At 38.3% G+C, this 21,031-nt stretch overlaps 1 long non-coding RNA gene across 1 annotated transcript in view; it reads left to right on the top strand.

Annotated features, from left to right (window-relative positions):
* LOC128897215 (uncharacterized) overlaps positions 1–19,812 on the top strand; it is a 30,679-nt gene extending 10,867 nt beyond the window's left edge. The window contains exons 2-3 of the long non-coding RNA XR_008462237.1: positions 17,188–17,301; positions 19,696–19,812. This is a non-coding gene — a long non-coding RNA (uncharacterized LOC128897215). The remainder of the gene's footprint in view (positions 1–17,187; positions 17,302–19,695) is intronic.
* The last annotated feature ends 1,219 nt before the right edge of the window (positions 19,813–21,031 follow it).

Genomic DNA, 21,031 nt, shown 5'->3' on the forward strand with positions numbered 1-21,031 from the left:
TATGTGCACATAGCTACAACTTGATTGTATTTGTTACCAGAAAATGAAATAAAATCCAGTGTTTACGTTTGCTGATGTGAGACAGTCAGCTTTTAAAAGTTGATAGTGAGAATAAATCAGTTGTTTGGGAAAAGTATTAAAGGAAAAAAATGTGATTGACACCTTCAGTCTGCTAAGCAAGCTGTAAAGGACACCCCAAAAAAAGACACGATCAAGGGAAAACCACCTACACTTTTGGTGGAAATAATAAAATGACATTGTCAGTGAAGGCAGCTACTGGGGAAAAAAAAAGGCAAAAAAAAAACCAAAGCAAAAGGGAGGAGCAGGGGAAAGTGTGGTAATTAATGTAAATTAGAAGCTGGGAATTACAGAGCACGTTTAAAGAAAGCCAGAGGTCAGAAAGAGAAAACAGAGATAAGGATAATATGAAGACATTTTGAAATTATATTATGAACAAAGAATCCTAACAATTGCTTGGCTCCATTATTAAATGGAACTTGCTTGGACTTTCTGTAATAACTTTTTTCTTTTTAAAAGCATTCTCGATTACTTTTCTTCTATATTTTGGGGGGGGGGAATCAAATGATGCATTCATATCAGATCATTATGATGAAGCTCATTCAGTAGTAGTGCAGGAGAACATTAAATAGCAGCTAATAAAACTAGACATTTTTAAAATCAGTAGACCTGAATAATTTGCATGGAGGTATTTTAATACATTTGGCAGAGAACCTGTCTGCGCAGTTAGTGAGGAGTTTTAGTATGTCTTGGAGAACTAGAGAGATCCAAGAGAACCAGGCAAAAAAATTGGGGAATATTTCAAAAGAATAAATGTGATGACCTAAATGGCTGTAGGCATTTCAACCTCACATTGATCTCAAGCAAAATAAGGAACGGCTTCTAGGAATGTTAGTTCATTTGAATCAAAGCAATGAGACCAGAAGTTTATGGAAAATTACCTTGCCAAAGCCAACTAGATATCATTTAATAAGAGTATGCATTCGGTAGAATAAAGGTAATTTTAGTAGTATTAAATGTGCAGAGGAATATTGGAAAGTCTTTTTGTTGCTAATCATAATATTTTGATGAAGAAAAAAATTATTAAAATCAATATTGTATCTATTAAATGGAGTCAAATCGCAGTCTTGAGCATGTAGTAAGTGGGGGAAAATAATCAGTGGTGTTTATTTTAATGGAAACCCATGAATGCATGGCCCTGTGGCATTTCTTTTTCCATCTGTGACTCTTTTATCAATGGTAAGAAAACATATTTAGAAAGTTTGCATTTGAAATGATTAGAAGATTAGTAAATAAAAAGTGAGCCAAGTTGCTGTGGAAAGTAGATTGTTCAGCGAACTGGTCACAGTTAAACAAATGGTAAATTTCAGTCCAGACAAACTAAGACACTGCTCAATAACAAAGACTGGGTAGGGACCCTGTCCACAGACAGTCTTAAAAAGCCTTTAGAGGACAGAATCAGCTGGAAAGAGCCATGAGTACAAGAGGGTAGGCGTGAATCTGATTCAACCCATGGGCACATCAGCAGAGAAATTTACAGCATGGTTGTGTTACCTCTGTCTTTGGCACAGGAGCAACCAGTTATGGAAATATTGTGTCCACAATTCAAGAGACATTGTTGAAAAATTGGAAAAGGTTCAGAGGAAAGCAACAAGAATGATGAAAGAATTGGAAAACATTCCTTGTAATGAAAGACTCAAGAAGCTCTATCTATGTAGGTTATCAGAGAGATGTTTGATCACATCTTAACAATAACTGTGTGAGAAACAGAAATTTGATAACACCAGAGTTTTAAGTCCAATGACAAAGGGATAACAGAAGCCAGTGGTAAGAAGATGTAGTTGGAGAAACACAATGGAAGGTTTAAATCAAAATTGAATGCTTTTCTCTATTAAAATCACACACACACGCACACAAAGTAATTCAGAAAAGTTCTGGTGCCCCTTACCCGGGGGGGGCAGACTGAGTAGATGACCATAATAGCCTTTTAGTTTTATAGGCCATGAATCTACGGCTTCAATTGCAGACTTCTCTGCTCAGTATTTTCTTACGCCATCACTGGGCAGATCCAACCAGTGCAAAGTTAATCAGAACCAGGTGGAGCCTGCTTTTTTGCAGCACAAGGGAGCTTCCCCCTGAAGCTACATTGGATAAGACCAGGATTTGTCTGGAGCAAAGGAATTAATACAGTATGAAGAGCGCCTGTCTGTCATATTGACGCCTATAATTTCTAATTATTGCAAAATGTGCTGGTATTTGCATAAATATAAAACACTGTCTTGAGGGTTGAAACATGACAAATTTTTATGGCAAAGTGATTTTAATCCTTACACACACACCTTATCTGCTGCAGAGAAGTAAAAGGAAATAGAAAATTAGGCGCACACAGAGCACTGTTTAAGTGAGGCAGACCAGAGGAGGGAGAGCTAACTTGGTTCGCCCGCTTTTGTGCTCTTGAGAACAGCGTTGGTCCAAAAACTTCCCTTCAACCACAGAAATTTCTGAATTAACATTGTTGTTAGGAGAGACTGCAGGAGGAGGTGAAACAACAAAGGGAAGAGAAATGCTAACGGAAAAAACACACATAAACAACATACCATATGTAGGACACTCACCATATGCCAACCTCACTTTTTTCCTCTCTCTCTAATGTGGTCCAATAATTCCCGTCATCTAGAAGGTTATTCACAGTGTCTACTTCAGGCATCTGATTTAGGTGTTTGGAATTGCAGCTGCCCCCCAAACCTCCCCACAGCCCCCCCTCTATCCCCCTTTTCCTACAGCCCTCCAGCATCTCTGTCTCTCTGCCAGCTACGCAGAGAAGCACAAACACCTAGGTTTAGTTCTTAAAACTGTGCCTAAGTTAGATAGCTGAGTTAGCCTAAAGCTGTTGTATAAATACCTCTCCTATTAAATTTATAATAAATAAATAAATAACTGCTATGGAAAAAATTACTTGTTTAAATTACAGGGGTATAAAAGTGCAGGAAAGTTTACAAATTCAAGGCCAGCTCCTTAGCTTGTGCAGTTCATATACTGGCATTCAAATAAACAGACCGATTCCCATTTGCCCCAGCAAAAGTGCAGCCTTCAAGTTGGTTTTACAAACCAAGTCGGCCACCTGATTCTGCTGGGTAAAGCACACACGTTTTCATAAAATACAGAAAAGAACATTTTACAATGTAAATCCATTAAGAAACAACCTCAGAGGGAAAAGAAAACTAAAACGAAAAAGTTGTGTAGGAAATGGCAGCTACTGCAGTCTGCAGAAAGCACTTCTCTTATAAAAGCAGAGAAAAAAGTGGTGAGAGATCAGCATCAGGCTCAATAACGATTGAAAATAATGGTGTTTTTTCTGAGGAAATCTCTTACTTCCCTTCCTAAATAATTTTTTATTTTATTTCCAAAAACATTCTAAATGCTTTGCTGCCTCATATTAGCAAACAGCTTTACTATATACTTCATTTTTACCGTGGGGTGCTGCAGCACACCAAAGTAAGCAAAGCACGCAGATCTTAGCTCAGTGGAGAGCTAGACATTTGACAAGAGCAAAAAGGCGACTTTGCATAAATATTGTTGAAAGACAGTGAAGAGAGAAGAGGAAATTCTGCATCTTTAATGCAAGATTTTTAATGCTAATATATATCAAAATGCTCTGTGCACTCCTGGAACCCTTCTGTTAAAATGTCTGTAACTCTAGGGACAGATTGTATGAGGCAGTTATGCACCATTTAAATGTGAAAAATGCACACTTTACTTGGAAAAAGATGTGTGATGTGAAGTGTTTTTAAGAATAATTGAATGATTTTGTGATTCATTAAATGCTTTTTCCTCAGCAAGCAAGTAATGGATTTTCCACTAAGCACCCAAAGGGTGAAAAGTCAAACAGTTAGAAGGAGTAAAGCGTCCTTAGGAAGAGGATCATTTACAGCGCTTTTTGTTTTATTCCTTATCTCTTTTTTGTTCCAAGAGGAACAAAACAAAGAGAGAAGGAAAAAAGTAAGTAACTGTACATAGGAAATTAAAAAGATTGAATACCAGGCTGTTGTCTATTCTTTGGTTTAAGAGGAAATAGAGAAAAACTGCGGCACCTAAAGTTTATTGAATATGGCTTCACGTACATATCCCTGCTGAGACCATGGGATCAGTTCTTTTATGGGAGGGGAAAAAGACCAAAAAAAGGAGCTGTTTTCATATACCAAATAGATCTTTAAGCCAAAGTGTAAATTTTCAGTTTCTTTCCCATTTCCCCCCCCCCTTTCTTTAGGGGGAAAAAAAAATAAATAAAAAAGGAAAGAAAGGACAAAAAAATCTCAGAAAACAATACACACCTTGACTCCTGCAAAAAAGATCTCTGGCAAAATCACAAGACGCCTGCTTAAGTAATACCCAAAAGGTAACTCCATGCATTCCACTGGCCAGAAATAATTCACAGCATGATGAATCCACAAGAAAGTCAATAGCATATTATAATGCTCTTAGGGGAGCTGTAGCTGTAAGAGCAATGTGAGGCAATGCCTTAGTGTGAGCTATCACTTTATTTATGTGCTGTATACACGAGCATGAATTATATTACAACATTTGACACGCTATGGCTTTTGATCTACTGTGACTTATGACCTCTGTCCTATTGTGACCTTTATGCCTAAACCTGTAGAGAATAGTTCAAACAATAGAACATACATGATAGATGACACTTAGATAGGATAAAAGTGTATAAGGAATATGAAGACTCAAGCTCAGGGCAACAGCTAGCCAAAAATTGCCACAGATTAGGAAGATACTTCCCCTGGGATATGATATTATGAATTATCTTGCATCTTCTTCTCAGACACCTGGAGCCAAAGACAATACCCTAGATGGACCACTAGCCTGATTAGATATGGCAATTCTAATATTTCTGTGATCTATGCTAGTATGGAAAAATACAGCCTGTAAGGTTAATAGAAAGTTCTGAATAAGGCAGGAAGGAATCTTTGCCCAGTGATAAAATCCTTTTGAGCTTTCAGTTGAAAAGCCAATTGAACTTTGTGTAGATTCTGTTTCCACTCAGATCAACTGTGATTTCCAGCTGATTTCAGAGGGAGCTGAAGGAAAGCTGTAAAGAAGCCCAATATACACTTTCGTAAGTTGAAGCACTCGGACCCCACAAGCAACTGCATTTTATTTTTAATTAAAAAATAATAATAATCCTTGTAGATCTGGGATGTCTCAGATTATACAGACAGACAGGATTGGCACTTACTTCTCTCCACAGGAGGGAGAGTTTGAAGACAGTCTTTTACAGCTCATCTTTATCAGCCTCTGCTGTTGCTCTGTTTTTCAACAGCTCCTATTTGTTTAGCCTGTTCCAGCAGCTTCCAGCTGCAGTCTTGGACTCCAAAGACTGGCTTCCTGATCATCAGCTACCTGGCTCCACAGAGCAGTCCAGGGACCAGGCATTCAAATGCAATTAAATTGCTCTCCAAAAGAAAGCCAGAGAGTAAAAAGTAGTGTTGGCATGCTGCAGAAAAGCAGGAAGACAAAGAATCAACTGACAGTCTATATAGCATGAGACTGGAGGTTTTGGCTAAAATGTGGAATTATACTGCATCTTGGAAAAAATTATGGACAAAAAAAGCAGTCACGGAATGAAGGGATCCATAAGGCCTTGGCTGGAAAAGGTTTCAGAATTTTTAAACAGCTGGATATAGACACATTAGTAAAACTTTAATCATAAATAATACTTTTAATGTTATTGACATAACCTTGAGACCTGAAACTTACTTTCTTTTCACAAAACATAGAACATATAGCTATAATTTTATTTACTTAAGCTGATTTTAAAACTAAGGGAAAACAGGCTTTTGAATAGACTCTCAAATTTGCCTAAAACCAAATTCATTTTAGTACAGTCCTTACTGGCTAGTTAAACAAGCCACTAAAACTGTAACCAGACCTCATATTCCAGGATTTATATTTGTTTGAAAGGAATCTATTTAAAAATCTAGGAATTTTATGCTGATATGGCTATGTCCTTTCACCCCAGTTAGCCTGAGTCTCAGCCCCGTGGGAACTCTGCTCTTGCATCACGCTGTGAGAAGGGCTGAAACCTGTGAGTTCGACAGACAAAGGCTGCAGCTGCCACTTGTGTCACTGCCCACTCTACAGCCCACTGGCTGTAGACTTGGAGGTAGTTCTGCAGAAGCACAAGGAATTTACAATGAAGGAAAAGCAGTGTAGGACAGAAAAATAATGTATTCAGCAAAGCCTAGAGACTGGCAAACTGCCCCTTCTGGTGGAAAATTTACACACGTGCAAGCTATTGGTATTATCTCCTTCACACAATGAAATATATGACCCTCAGCTCAGACAAGCCACAGATGCCATCTATACATGCCCTCATGTACGGATATTCCTCATGTGCTGTTCATAATATGGTGGGAGGGGGATGTGAAACAGTGTTTGAAAGTGAGATGTCGCAAATGCTGTTGAATGGACTGGCTTTGGCTTTCATGATCTTGTGATAACTGCTGTTATGGGGGATAGATACAAAAACTAGCCACTTCCTCTCTCTTAAAACTACTGAAAGCAATGTGACAGAAGCTAGAGAAACTGTAAGTAAAACTTGTATGGGAATTTATTAAGTTTGTCCTAATGTATTTCTGTTCTCAGGAGTAGAACTAGGTACTTCCATGCTGGCTAAATAATGCAGCAGTATTAGCAGTGAAAAGATTAGGCAACCTGAACTGAGATTCACCTACACGACTTAAGCCATTTGTAGCTGAAATGACAAAATGCAGGCTTACAGTTGGAAGAATAGGTGTCCTGAAGCACAGCTCCTCTGACTTATTGCAGATATCCACTTTATATAAAATCAAGCCACTCCCTAGGCTCCACTGACTAAACCTCCAAACAGCCTTTGGTAGCATAAGAGAGGCCAGTTAAAAGGCCAGTTGTTTCCACTCTGTTTGAGGAATACTGCTGTCACCAAAGTCCCCAGAAAAGACAACACTTGTCTCACTGTTATGCTACCATAAAACAGATCTATAAAGTTGTGGATTTTCATTACATCCTATTGATAATCTAGCTAAGGGACTGAACTGTACTATTACCTAAATATATAAAAAAGCACACGGGCTGTAAAATAATAGGCTGTCAGCAGTACATGCCAATCTATTTAGCATGAATTGAGACAGAGATGCATTACAGAGAGAAAGCTGACACCACTGGAGTTTCTATTCCCCCTATGACACTGAGCACGAACCTTGCCTCCAGACCCTTTGTCTTCACACTTCTCTGACATTGTTCCTTTTCCCTGTGTTCCTTTCGTCTTTCCACTTGTCAAACGGTTCCTCAGACACCTGGGCTTTCTTAATAGATTTCCTACCCAGTGCTTTGGAACTATGTATTTTTGATCTCACAGATGTATGAACTGAGACATTGTATTGAGTTTAAAGGGGAAAAAAAAACCCCAACAAACAACAAAAAAGTCAAAACTTTGAACATATTCAGAGTAGAATCAAATGTTTCATCTATTTCCTGGAAAGTAGTTACATTATGCAAATGGAGATTTTATTTTTTCAAGAACATCTAGGAAAACCAAACCAAACCAAACCAAAACCAAAACTAAACCCCACAACTGGTTCTGGTCACACCAAAATAATTTTTTTTCTGTGTTTTCTCCTGCCTGATGTGATGCAGTGCATGTAGCATTCTGCTAATGCAAAATAGTTTGTTCTTCTGAGTATGTAGAAAAAGAGGGCGAAAAAGCGGGGGGGAAAAAAGGGTACGATGAACAAATATGAAGGAGGACCGACAGTTTTAGCACAGAATCAGGGCTGCCATTCAAGCCAAGTGAGAAGAGTGTTTGATTTCCTTCTCATCATGTTAACAGTTAAACCTGTATTGGCTCTCCTCAGTGCCTCCTCTTAAAATGTCTTTGTATTGAAGGACAAAAAGGCAGCTAATGTGATACCACATGCCTACACATAAGACATCTGTGGAAGTGCAAGATGGTAAACTCATTCTGTAGAAAAACAGTAAAAGCTACAATAAATAGTAAAATTTGTGGATAAATAAACTGAATTTACATAGGTAATTCCTTAAACAAATATGAGGAAAAAGATAAAGCTTACTTGTTGCTTTTTTTTAAAAAGGATCTTTCACTAAAACCTCTAAAAAACCCTAAAAAGGCCTTGTGATGAGAGAAGGTTTCCAGCTCTTAATTGGTTAAAGGAGAAGACAGAAAGAGTTAATTTTTAAATTAGAACAGAACAGAGAAGCCTATGAAATCATGAGCAGTGTGAAAAGGGTAAAAAAAGAGAATGACTTTTTCTCCTCCAGATTAGGAAGCTGTGGGAATCAAATGAAGGTAGTATATACCAGCTCCAAAATTATCAAAGAGCAGTAGCTCTTCATCCAAATGGAACAACAGAAATTGTAAGTGCTAGATGCTTGCCAAGGTTGCCAACTAAACTTATGGCAATAACAAGTGATTATTAAACATAAGAAAACTGTGGATGAAAAGATTCATGAGCCAGAAACTGTTTGAGACTGAGTAGTCAGTGGAAATACCAAATATGTGCTTATTCATTTGCTTTTCTCCTCCTCTTCTTTAATTTCTATCTATTCGCCTCCATTTCCAGCAGTGTGTTACACCTGCAGAATCTCCGACAGAATCCAGTGTTATTTCTCTCAGGGCAGTGCCTAATCTCAGTAACTATCCTACTGTCAGGTTGACACTGCTGCATTCTGTGTAGAGCATGAACTCTGCTGGAAACTTCGCTGAAGATGTAGCATCAAGGTTTAAAGAAAAATAAAAAGAGCAATGATGAATTAAGATGGGTTTGTTATTCCTCTTATTTGTACAAAATGATGAATGGAAAACTCCTGACTGAGTAGATTTGTTACATCTGTCCAAACTGTCCATAACAGTACATCACTATCCATCACTATCTGCAGGTGATGTATCTGTCACAGACACAGACATACGAGGGCTGGCATGTTTGGATCCTGAGGAGTAATTAGCTCAGGCATATCACAGGTGAACACTGATGTATTACTTGTATGGCTGCTTCAAATCTAGAAGCACTATAAGCTCATTTCCATAGTGCTGCACCCCCAGAGCTACTCAGACCCAAGTCACCTGGCTAGGAGACATATTTCTGTTATGACAAATACTCATAAACCAGAAAAAAAAAGAGTGTATGTGTACTGAGACTAGTCCACACAGTGCATAGCTGGCATTGCAGTGGAGATAACAGTGCTGTAAGTCTGAAGATCTTGAAAGGTTCACCTTCAAAATATTCCAAAACCACTGCACACAGCAAGTGGTACTCTGGGGCTGGTGCTGCTGCCTAGCATAATGAGCCCTGGCAGTGGTACAGCGCACTATGTGAGGCACTTTAGTCATGGGCTTGGAGCTGGTGAAGCTAGGCTTGGACTGTCCACTTGATCTTGGCTGTAACATTATTCCCTACACTCATTATGTAGGTTTGTGAATAATTTTAAATATTCCAGTCATTTCCATCAGAGATTATAGGAAGTTGCTTATTTAGCCTTCTCATTTTTCTTGGTCTCATTTATCTCTGCATGTTGATAATCCAAAACTTGTTATAAAAATTCAAAAGTAATTTTATATATGGAAGAGAGGGACAAACTCCTTTTCACATAGGTAGTTCTAAGAGCAGCTGAGACAGGTTTGTGGGGTTTTTGTAACTTTTAGAAAAGCAGTTCTGCTTGTTCGACCAACGTAGCTGCTCCGAATCTCACATGTGGGCAAGAAACAGAGTGCCATCAGCACCACATTTTATGCATATATGGAGGAAGTAGAAGTGATGAATTAAGTGAGAAGCTTTTGTTATGATTCTTTTAGGTTTTAAGGGTAAAAAATTGAGAATGAATCTCCTTGGAGAGGAAGGAGAGAGAATGGTACATCTAAAGGATGCAATTTATCATCCTAAACATTGGTAAGTGACATTTCCTTAGGCAGCTGATGAACAAATACGTCTGTTTTTTTCAAGTTGTACTGGTAGAAGAAAAAAGGAGTCTTATGCCCTCATTTTTCAAAAAGGATATCCACAATTCAGAGAGCATAATTTTGTACACAAGACGCTGGTAAAGTTGTATTTAGCATACTTGGCTACATAGCATTTTCCTGTGTGGATATTTTGGGAGGAAAGGAATTTGTTTGTTTTGATGTGTGTTTTTATGGTTTTTATTTAAGATGTCTGTGATGTGTTAGTAAGCATCATGTGCATAGAGGAACTGCAGCCCTTCCTGTAAATTCAACAAACTGGTATTTGCTGAAAGCAGGCTCTGAATGATTTACCTTTTTCACAGAGAGACGTGAAGAGTAGGAGAGGGGTGGGAAAACAACAGATTTTTTAAATTATATTAACACTCACTACCTGCAAAAGCATTTGCAGAGAGTTACCCAAATCTCTTGTGGGCATTTCAGTGTAAGTCCAATACAGAACACAGCAGAAAGGAATGACTAGTTGATTGGGCTACAGGCCAATCTCAGCTACAACTGCATGGTATCATAAAACACCTTGGCCCCTTCCACGAGAAGAAATAATCAAGTATCCATGATATTGTATTCCTGAGGAATGTGGTTTTTCCAGATAATTTTCATTTTCTGAGTCACTGTTAATTTTGTTTAGGTCTATGTACAGTTCACATTCCTTTTATGAAGGGCAGCACCATAAGAAAGTACTGAGATGGTCAGAAAGTAATAGGAAAAGAATGCTAAAAGCAATTACTTCCTCCAAAAGACAGCCACAGTTGCTTGGGTGTTTTAAAAATATGACAGGTTAAATTCAATCAGGAGACTCAGGGAGCCAACCAACACTTGCTCCTTGGTTTCCTCTCCAGCATGGAGCCAGAAGATCCTTAGACAAGCCCTGCCAGCAGCGTGCACCACTGCTCCACTCTGTCCTCTTCAAGACTCTGTCCAACTGGGAATGAATACAGTGTTTTGTTACTAAAGTTATTGCTTTAAGACTCACCACCATTGACAAGTCAGTAAAAATCCTTCCCTATGACTTATTCTAACCACACAAATTTATTAGAAAAAAACCACCCCTATATTACTACATAAAGTCGTTCCAGCAATTATTTTAATTAAGTGATGAAGAACGGGCACAATATTATCTTCCCTATGCTATTAGAATGCACAGTAGTAGTGCTTACAAAGATTTACATTTGTGTTGGAATAATATTCATGAATTGGGAATTAAAATTTTCGCTCAAACGTGCCTTCACACAGTGGGCCAAATAAAGCAAAGTTGTTCAACAAGGGACTTCTGTGTTAGAGACCTTGAAAATAATGACTTAACAGTATGCTAACTTGTTGAAAAGATTCTCATCAGAGGTCTGTCCAGCTATGACATGTTATGGATTTACTTTGGACTGAGCCAATGGGCTGAGGTATGCCATCGAGATGAAGGACTACAACTTGAAAGATGTATATGTCTGTTTTAAGTTGGAATGTTCATTCATTAGCTCACTGCTTCATTCACTAAGCCGTGCACAAACTCCTGCACAAATGAATGATTCAACACAGATGCCTTAACATGCCGCACAGCAGTAACAAGCGACGTACTTGCCATCATGACTCTCCTGGTGAGACAAGGAAGCAATTTCTTCATGGCTGTGCTGTGAGGCAGAAGCCTTGGAATGGAAGAATGCAGGCTATCCTGGGTAAAGTAGTAATATTAATATTTTCACAATCCTCCCTCACATCTTCAGTGTTACAAATTCATTTTGGGGGAGCAAGGGATAAAAGAGATGAATCATTTTAAGGTCCAGGCTGAGCAAAATTGTCCAGAACAGCAGCTCCAGGGGCTACTGAAATAATATACAAGCTCTCACAGTGCAAAGTATGCTAAAGTGGGTCATACGGTTTATTTCCAGATGTTCCCACCCTTGGAGTATTTTCTAATGATATAGATTGTATCCCTAAAGACTTTCTATACCAGGTCAAATCTGTTCAGAAATGAGCAAAACCTGTGCAGGATAATTTGCTGGGATGTAAAATCAGAATAAGCAAGCAAACAAAGTCACATAGTCCCAGTATTGAGAACTGAAAGTACTACATTTTCACTGTTAATAAAATACTTACCAACATTCAGGGAAAGCCTTCCCCCTGCCCCACCCCCCGAAAGTTTCCAAACTCAAGAAGTATTCTAAATAGAGAAGAAAGTTTAACTAATACCAAACACTGGTGGAAGCATAAAAGAAAGCAGAGAAAAGCCCAAGCAATGTAAATGATAAAAGCTATCAGTTAAAGAATTCTGAAGCGGTTGCCTATTTGGAAAACCTTTCAATTTTACACTATCTTTTTGATGAAGTTATAAAGTATCTGCAACTAAGACTGTCAAGAAGTCATTTTGGTAACCAGCCCAAGAAGGACATATGTGCTTTAATAAGAGAAGTTGGAATGTAAACAGGGGCATATTCTCGAAATTAAGCAAGGCATAAAAATGTACACGTTTCTGGTCACTAAAGAGACCTGTTATGGTCGACATGAAGACATTGCATTAGAATACATTACATATGGACTTCAGCCAACAGAGTTGCATTTTGGCCCATATGTTTAGAACACCAAATATACACTCAAATATAAGTTTGAATCTATGGGCCTTCCCAAAGATTACTAGATGACACCAAATATTTCATAAATCAGTATACATGCCATTGCCACTATAAAGCACTTTCTCACCACAGACCTTAATGCTTCCTCTTAGGGAAAATAAAAACAAAGACAAAGAAAGAATCCCAAAGTCTTAATTCCTTTAGTATTTCCTTACAAAATATTATAGCCATGAAGGCACCCATTTAATGGTGGAGTAGAATGAAGTACTAGAGGAGAACCTGATTTAAGAAGGACAGATCATAAGCAGACATATGATACATTTGTATGCTTTTTTCAGGCAGCCCCATCTGCACTCCAGTTCTTACAAGACCAGCTAAAGAAAAATCCTCTGTGGCTCCTTGGTACACAGGACAATCATATTTCAAATTCACTGTGTTTGATTTGCATGCTTTAAATTTAATTCAGACTCATCAGTAGAATTTTCAAAGTAAATCAGACAACACTGTACCTAGCAAAAATTAATTGGACAAAATAACAGACTGTGTATCCAAAACATAGTTAATTGTCAACCCTACATTAAAAAGAGTTATTCATTATTCTTCATTCTGTCATGTGACATAATCTTCCCTTTCCACTGTACTTCATTGTGATAGTGGTATTTGGAGTACCTATATGCTGTCTTGTTTTACCACAGTGTTACCCTTAGTTACTTTTTTTGACTGATTTTATGGTCTGGATATACATTTTGGTCTTCTAACGTGACCTGCTATATAAATTAGAGAACAGGACCCAGCAATTCTTGCATCAGCTATAATATCTGTTGTAGACTGAATGTCTTTCTGAGAGATATGTTACAGCTCAATTTAAGAACTGAAACAGATGGAAAATTCAGCACATTGGTATGTCCGAATTTGTTCCAAACGTTAATTACTATAACTTGATATTTGTAGTCTCTTTCCAGCTCAGAATTGTCAAAATTACATTTCCAGTAGTTCCATCTTTTGTTATTAATTGGATAAGGATCAAGTAACAACAATAATTAAAAATTAACAATTAATTTTATAGACTTTATTAGTTAACAAAACTGGTGAAGAACATCTTTTTCATGAAAGATCTTGCAGACTGTCATAAAGTCTCTTATACCTGGAGTAAGCTGAGCTTCTTTAATGTCTCAGTATAAGGCACATGTGCCAGACCTCAAATCTTTCTTGAAGTTTTCTTCTGAGCCCATTCCAGTATGGGAATGTCCTTCTCAAAACGTAAATGCTAGAACTGGACCGAGTATTCCAGGAATGCTCTCACTAATGACATACACAGAGGAAGTTATCATCCATATCCCTTTGCTTGGACATGAAATGATTGCATTTGGCCTTTCAGTCATAGCATCATTGTGGTAGCCTACTCTCAAATTATTAATTGTGTCTTCTAGACTATATGCTGGATTCAGTTCCACAGCAATAAGTGTTATGTAAATTCTTTGTCCTTTGGCCTCTCCATTAGCCATACAAAAATATCTTGGTTTAATGCATCTGTTGTAGTGAGTGCTCCAGATTAGCTCATTCCCCTTTCAGCATCATTAACTGTTCACCAAATGACTTTGTCACCTCTAAGTTCTGCTGTTGATAGTCTCACATCTTCCAAACTGCTAAAGATGTTGAATGGCACTGGAGAAAGAACAGATCCTTACAAGAGCACATTATGTTTTCCCCTTCTACACTTATTTCTTTCCTACCTCAGCTTTAGTCAGTCTTCAGTATGATTTTTAATATATTTTTAATTGAGAATTTCAGCATTAATTAAGTCTTCCACAATTTTTCCAGCATTCAGTATTTTTAAAATGATTAGTACACTGAAATAAACTACCTTAGCTTGCATCAAAGCTATTATCTGATACTGTGAATTAGGGGGGGCGGAAGTCATAGTGTTTCTTCAGCATTGTATCTAGCTACTGATGGGCCAGAAAATACTTTTCATTAGCTTCAGCACAGAAAGAGATCTTGGTGTCTTTTCCATGTTTTTACTCTCCTTGGTGAGTACTGGATTTAAACCATTGTTAAGATCTCACTTTATATGCTTAAAGTATTGTCTCTCATTTTCCTACACCCTTCACAGAGTTTTTCAAAGATACTTTCAGCTTCCTGTATCAATCATCCTTATTTCCCTAGAGTCAGTTTCAAACTCACTGCTATTACCCATGGGTTTAGTTTTGTGAATTTTTATTGCTGCCTTTTCTTCTCAATCAAAAGTATATTTTTATCCTGAAGATGTCTTTTAAGTATTGCAAAGTAGCCTGTCTTTCCACACTGAATTTATCAAATATGAATTATATTGTCATATATTCATTATTAAATGTTTCCTGCCACATAATTTTGCTCACAGTTTTTCTCAGCCTTAGGAAACCAGTTTTCCAAAAGGCAAAATAAATGCATTGCTAGTAAAGTATTGCCAAGGCAGATATTGGCAAACTACAGAGGTATTTCTGAGGGGATAAAAGGAACAAGCTCACTCTGCCCTTCCCCAAAAACCACCAAACTAAAGCTAACTGTAGAAATATTCTGGATTGTTGGGGTTTTTTTACTCATCAAATCAACTTAAATTAATAGCATTTTGTTTTGTTTTCAAGCAAAAGTTTATCAGTTAAATTAATTTCTTGCACTGATTTGCCCTGAAGGAAAGACATATAGTAACCTAGGAGATGAACCTAAATGCAGGACCATTTCACCTGCTCTGACTTAATGATCAGAATTTAAATTTTAGATCTTTCCTCTGTGATCTGGAAAAAGTCCCTTAGTTTCTCTGTGCCTCAATTACCCAACAGGAAAACTAAACTAACAATGTTCTAGTATCAACAGATATCATGTACTTATTCACAAAATTATTTGGTGACCAGGAAAGTGATGAGAAAAGGTTTTAAGTATCTCTGATTAAAATTCAAACCAAATCCAAATGTATCTGTATCCAAATGTATCGGTATCCATCATAAGACTAAGCGCAGAAACAGTTGAAAACTGCTGCACTAGTGTTCTTTTGTTATCTGTGTTTTGGAAAGTGCAATTTGGAAAGGATATTTTGTCTCTGTTCCAATTCAGAAGTTCTGAACTTCTTAATTTCAAAGTAAAATACTGCACACTGTCTTTATAAAGCCGACGGTACTAAGGGTTTGGGTTTTTTAATCTTCTTTCCTCCTGTATGAAGATCTCAAAACATTATGAAAAACTGGATTAATATATTCTACAGGCTTTTTAAAGGTTGTATTAGTAGCACTGTAGTTCATTTAGGCATCTGTGGAACCTTTGACATCTCAGTCAGTGTCACAGAAAGCACGCTTAGAGTTCATCATCTGAATCTTCCATTTAACTAAAGCATGTGTTTAAAGTCCATACAGATAGATATTTGACAACCTTGCTAAATAGGCTGAAGAGCACAATTTATTCCTTCCAAAATCAACAGTGAACTGGGAAAAGATTCTCCAAGAATTAATGGCCCAGAAATAATGTATGTGCCCTGGGGAGAAAAAAACAACAAACAAACAAACAAACAAAAAAAACCCACCCAGGTCTTAATCACCTGGGTCCAAATCTATTCTGTCTCTTGGAGATTCTCTCCAGTGGAAATGGAGAGAAAATAAGAGAGTCATGATCTTTATGGAAATGCAGAAAAATGGTGAATGTAAATGTGAAATACTGGCTGCCACAGATCTTCCCGCTCTCGATTTCATAGCTGATCTGACAGGCAAATTTGCCTTTACACACTTAAAGGGTACATAGTACCAAGGCTAACTGTTTTATCCAGGCCATCAAAGACATGATCTCTACTACCGCTTTAGAAGTGATTTGCCCAGACTGAGCTTTTACATGATGACCTCTGATTCTTGTTTGTTTGTTTGTTTTCCTTCAGAAAGAGAGAAGATTTATGGAGACATCTGACACACAAGCATTTCATTTTTGGCGGGAAAGAATTTGTCTTATTTCCTACCAATTACCACATGTTTCAAGTCACATCAGAATACATAAAATCTACCTTTAAAGGTACCAGAGTTCAAATTCCAAACCCAAACTTTTTAGACCATAGTACCTGATCCTGATTTTGAGTGGAGAGCTAGTGTTTCCATTCCAGCTTGAGGTTCTGCAATGAAGAACTGACAACTTCAGCATTCACAGGTGGTTTTGTGTGCATATGTGTATGTACACCTATTTAATTGTCAAAGGGTTGAATAAAAATGAGCTTATAGAATCAGGAACTTGGTTACAAATATGTACACATATGAATTTGCCTGTTTTACTGAAAATACGTGATTAATTTCAGTTCCCTAAAACATAACCCAGCTGTAACTTGACTTGTTTTGAGTAGCTATACTTAAACCGGTGTTATGTTTTCAGTACTAAAGACTGATAACTTGATAGCTCCCCAGGGTGTGTTGGTTACAGTTTAAGTACAGAGTTGACATTACATGCTATTTTTCTGAAAATCCCAGCAGTAATATTAAGGATGAGATACTGGTATTTGGAGATACATTCAGTGACTAAGTTAGAGTGTGGATACTTCAAACACAGCATCGTTCACTAACCTGCAGTTTTGTTCTTTTTCAGGTCCCCTTAACCTTATGAAAATGGAACTGTAAAACCTAGTAAGAGCTGCAGTTCAAAGGAATTCTTTGGGCCAAGACAAAACCAGCCTGGATTCTGTCATCCTTACAGTGAACAGTAAGTTACTTTGCAAATAGTCCCCATTATTTCACTGTGAATAACAGTCACCCAATTTGGTGCTTGGGGTTTACATACTAATTTCTCATCTGCATTTCTCAACATTTTTAGAAAGCATACAGAACTCATTCATTCTTGTTTCACAGTTAGGAACCTGCTGTAAAGTTAGGTCTAATAAGTTACCTTATATTGTTCAATGAAACAAAGGGAGCCAATAGAACAGGGCAACATTCGGCTAGCATTTCTTTCTCTTTCTTTGCCATTTCCAAAATACATTTCAAAGAAAACAGAGGCCTGCTGTATGTATTTTTATTACTATCATTTCTTAGCCTATCAATGGATGCAAGCAATGATGCTTTCTGATCACAACAAACTCTTATTCCAAATGCAGATGAAAAAAATTACCATAGGTAGCGAATATATGGATCTGAAAGATTTAAGGCTTTCATGCAGATTAATGGAGGGTTTTATTCTATTTCCCAGAATTTATGTGTTTGTTTTCTCATAATAAAGGAAGTTTCTAACTTCTGGTTGTGAAGATAGCCTTGACAATGTAAACCAACATACTTTCATCTTGTTGAGTCTTCATCCTTACTAGCTAAAACAATAGCATCAAGCAAAGTTAACTTCCCCCATTCATCTTACTGGAGTGTCAGCCTTGAAGCATAAACATGCTAATGTAAGTACCAACACTGTTAACCAATTCACTACTTATTATCAGATCAGAAATGACTAGTCAGCACAATTAGACAGTGGCTAGATGTTTCTAATGTTCTTGACATGCTACCAACTGAAAATGTTGCATACACTCTTGATATGAAAATAGCAATATATTAAGTTTAAAGACCTGTTTTTCTATAATAGGTAACTGTGAAAGGTTGCACACATAAGGTTTGGAATACTTTTAAAACACTCCCTTCTGCATATCTAAAAATGACTCTTAAGTTTTCTCACCTACTCCCTACCTCTAATTTTGGTGCTGTGTGACTGATTGCCCTCTGACTGTCAGCTTCCTGTGCCCTGACAGGGACTTCACATCACATGTATGTTCAACTTCTTTGAAACAATGTTAAGGTATAAAAGCACATGGATCCTCATTTATTCTGAACTGACTTAAACAACCAAGCAGAAACCATAAAAACCATGCTAACATCATCATGCTCACTCTATTGCAAGGACAAGGGAGGAGACAATGGGACCACACAAAACCTGTGCTCTTTTCCAAAACATCCCAAATAAGGAGAAATAATTCCCAGTTATTATGCCTCACATTTTCTCTCTAGAAAGAAAACCACTTTTCTGATTGTTTCTGCAATGCTTACTGCATCCATTTTACATCTGAAGAAACTGAGGCATTGGGCTGAAAAGGTCATTCAGCAGGAGAGCAACAGCAGAGACAGGAAGGGATGCAAAATCCCAAGCCAGCTCTCAGTTTATTAAATCATTCAGCCTCTGGTCAGGTGGCATCTTAAGCACACATTGCAAACTCTGTTAACAGCTGCTTTGCAAAAAGCTTAACAACCCTCTGGCACCCTTACCTTGAATGTTTGAATCATTGCATGAACCCAGAGCCACAGCATCAAACACAGAGAACAAATCCTACATTTGTTAGAATGTAAGCAATGCTGTTTTCCATGCTTCACCATGCTGCCAGCCTGCCAGAGGACAAACAGCGCTGGAGGAAACCAGCCTCTGCGACAAAAATACTTCATCATGTCCCCAGACAATTCAAATGGACCCTAATAGGAATCAAAAAACATACCACTGATTCTCCTCTCTAGACTGTTCAGTGTACTTTGGGTTGGACCAGGAGTAAATTAATCTAATTAATATACAGAGCAAGTACCTGATTCCTGGAAGTCTCTATGTTTCCCACTAGCAAATTTCCTTTCCTTGCTACCTGCATTTGACTTGCTGAACATAAATTTATTGGTAGCTTTTTTCATCCTCCATCTTCCTGCCTCCACCTCGTTGATGAAGTCTCTTTCATATCAACTTTTTATGCTGGAAATGTAATTGAATGCATTGAATACGAGGAGGTGGGATGCATTCTTTACATAGTGACAGCAAGGATATTTGAAGTGGGTATTTGTCAGAATAAAAATGTATTTTCTCTGAGAACAACTATGCTTCACGTGCACTCACTGAACAGCCAGCATGATAGCATTTTAATTAAAATCCATCTAACTTTAAACTATGGCTAAGTCTTTAAAAAAAAAAAAATCAACAGAATTCCAAAACTGTATTCACTCTCCCTGACGAATATTTGGCTATTGCAAAGGATTCTTTCTAACTGTTTTTTTATTTAGAAGGCACTTTTTACGCTTTAAGCAGTTAACAATGATTCTGCTGAGTATTAAGCAAGTATTATTTAGTTACTGTATTTAAATTGAGGTATCTAGAGGAGCACGCAGAAGCAACAGTTTGAATGAAGAGCACGAACAAAAGCAGGAGAAGAAGATACCAGACTGGCAGTGATCCCAAGCCGCTCAAGCACTGATGTTCAGGACAGCACATGTGGGTGCCACATGAGCAGGTGAAACTGTGATTCTACATGTGTGAAGGGGAGGATAATAATTACAGAATCAGATGTGCTAAGTGCATCATGCTGGGACATCGCTACATTTCAGATGGGTTGTGAGGGTTGAAACTGAAGGTGGTAACATGGGAAGATTACAGCTGTAGTTGTAGAGTTTTCTCATGCTCCCTGGAACACCACAGTGCCAGTCTTGCCCTGACACACTCCCGGGTGGTGTGCCAGATGCATTGCAGCCTAAGGGCAAGCGTTTGACATCTTTCAGCTGTTAAGACTCTAAGATTTTCACTCTGGATGTGCTCCAAGGCTCCTCTCCCTGCATGCCTGTGCACACTGCAGCCCTCCGGAGCCACCCGCTGCCACATTCCCTGCTGCTGGCTGCTCTCAGAGATGGTGACCCGCACCTTTCAGTGGGCTGGGGACGGGCACTGCCCTCCGCTGACCAACTGCTGACCCAGAGCTGCACACCTGGTGCTGCCACAGCCCCATGGCAGTTGCAATGGAGGGAGCCTGGGCAAGGTGTTCTTTCAGTGTGATTTTGCTTGTAGCTACAGCAAACGGTCATTAGAAAGCCTGAGGAGTTAAAATCTGCCCTGACAGGGGTTCACGAGCCATTGAAAGCTTTTATTACAATTCATGATGGCCTTCTGCATCCTAGGCTGTCCTTTCCTCACAATTGTGGCTGGCAATCTTTGCCTGTATGTTTTTTTAACTAATGTAGTAGTTTAACAATAGTAATAGAATTATTAAGGTTGGAAAATACCTTAATAATAATATTAGTATAGCTGTTGTTAGTGGTGGTGGTGTTATTACTGTTTTGAGGTAGAAGCTATACTAGCTGGAGAACATGAATTTAGTCATTGCACTGTAACTGAACTATTAACCTGAACTGCATGGAAATGCTACACCAAACAGCCATACATTTGTTCAGCTGGTTCTGGCCAACTGAGATAGTTTCTCAAGAAGAGATACAGCAGGGGGTCACAGAGGGCACCCGCCCCTCCCCTCCCGGGCCCTGACCTGGGGAGCACCATGGGGCCCTCTTGTTTCTTCTGTCCAACACACACACAGAGCTGCTGGAAGGACCTGTGCGGCTGCACGGTGGTGTCAATGTTTCCACAGAGTCTTTGCACGCGCAAAAGTTTGAAGGGAAAACAAACCAACCCACCCTCCCACAGACTGAAAGTCACAGCT

The sequence above is a fragment of the Dryobates pubescens genome, chromosome 4, assembly GCF_014839835.1.
Source record: "Dryobates pubescens isolate bDryPub1 chromosome 4, bDryPub1.pri, whole genome shotgun sequence".
In the NCBI taxonomy this organism is placed as follows: Eukaryota; Metazoa; Chordata; class Aves; order Piciformes; family Picidae; genus Dryobates; species Dryobates pubescens.